This window comes from Pteropus vampyrus, unplaced genomic scaffold (genome assembly GCF_000151845.1).
Source record: "Pteropus vampyrus isolate Shadow unplaced genomic scaffold, Pvam_2.0 Scaffold76, whole genome shotgun sequence".
Taxonomy (NCBI): domain Eukaryota; kingdom Metazoa; phylum Chordata; class Mammalia; order Chiroptera; family Pteropodidae; genus Pteropus; species Pteropus vampyrus.
Window position 1 is genome coordinate 781775 of NW_011888857.1, and position 1379 is coordinate 783153.

The following is a 1379-nucleotide window of genomic DNA, read 5'->3' on the forward strand; positions in this document are numbered from 1 at the left end:
GGTGAGTTTGTGTTGACCAATTTAGGCTTCTCTTAGCTCTTCCTTGGGCTTTTCTGTCTGTGTCTCCAGAAATAAGAAAGCCTACACACGGAGGGTCCTTCTCTGGGCCTGTGTTTTCCAGAGTATGGGATGCACAAGTCTATTTACAGAAACAAATGTTTTAGGTGGTACTCATCATCTAGGCATTAAGGAACCTTGAATCATAGAGTGAGAAAGTCATTCTTTTCCGAATTCTCTTTTAAGCTTTCTGACTTTCCAGAAGAAAGCTTCCAATTGTCTTTATCAACCTCTAACACATGCTGACCTTCCTTGCAAACAAAAAGAATTCAGGCTTCTGGCTTGACCCACCAGAATCTTGGTAGAATTTAATAACTTTGACTTCTATTAATCGTTACAATTAGCTTCCATTTATGGCAAGCACATGTTATTGATTTTCTATTTATAGTAATAATGTCAAATTTTCTTTGAAAGTACATTAAGTGAAGGTTTTTAAAAAAGAGTCTTTTAAAAAAGTAACACAGAGTCTATGGCCATGCTACCCTGAACAAGCCCGATCCCGTCTGATCTCGGAAGCTAAGCAGGGTTGGGCCTGGTTAGTACTTGGATGGGAGACCACGTAGGAAGACCGGTGCTGTAGGCATAAAAAATAAAAAATAAAAAAATAAGGGATTGCAAGCTGACAAGGTCCTTGCAATCTGTGAGGTCAACCAAGGGTTGCCTCACCTCAAATAAATAAATAAATAAATAAATAAATGATAAAAATAAATAAAAATAAAAAATAACACAGGTGGTCATAAATATGGCAAAACCCATAAGCGAGGCACAGGAATGACTGAGTTTTGGAAGATTCTGGGGGAAAGTTCTGGAGTCATTCCCAACACTGCCCATTCCCCATCTCTTCTGCTCTCTTTTCCCACACTGCATTTCTACTTTGCTGAGTTTCCTGAAGTTTCCAGAAGATGCTTTGTGTCTCTGAGCACTCACCTCCCATGAGTTTCCTTTGCTGAAACTTCCTTCTTCCCCAGCTTCTGGTAATTCCTGCTTATCCTATAAGAACTGTTTCAGGAATCAGAGTCTTCCGTAACAATCCCCCTCCATTATGTGCACCTCTTGTGTTCAACACCCAAAGTTGACACTTCTTTCACTATATTGTCATTGTCGGTTGAATGTCCCTTCCTACAGGAGCTCCTTAAGAACAAGGACTGTAACTTATTTATCTGTATCCCCACCTTCTAGGAGTGCTTGGCGTATAATAGGAACTCCATAAATTTTGAGTGAAGGAGTGATGGTGAATAAATGAAGAAGGAACTTCTGACTCCTCAGAGCTCAGCTGCTTTATGAATCTATCACTAAGACCCCACCCATAGCTGCCCAGGGAG

The 1379-nt window shown here is 40.3% G+C and overlaps 1 non-coding gene across 1 annotated transcript; it reads left to right on the top strand.

The window, feature by feature from the left end:
- Positions 1-522: 522 nt before the first annotated feature.
- On the top strand, positions 523-640 carry LOC111741332. Its single transcript, XR_002780967.1, has one exon. It is a non-coding gene; the product is annotated as a 5S ribosomal RNA (ribosomal RNA).
- Positions 641-1379: the final 739 nt, after the last annotated feature.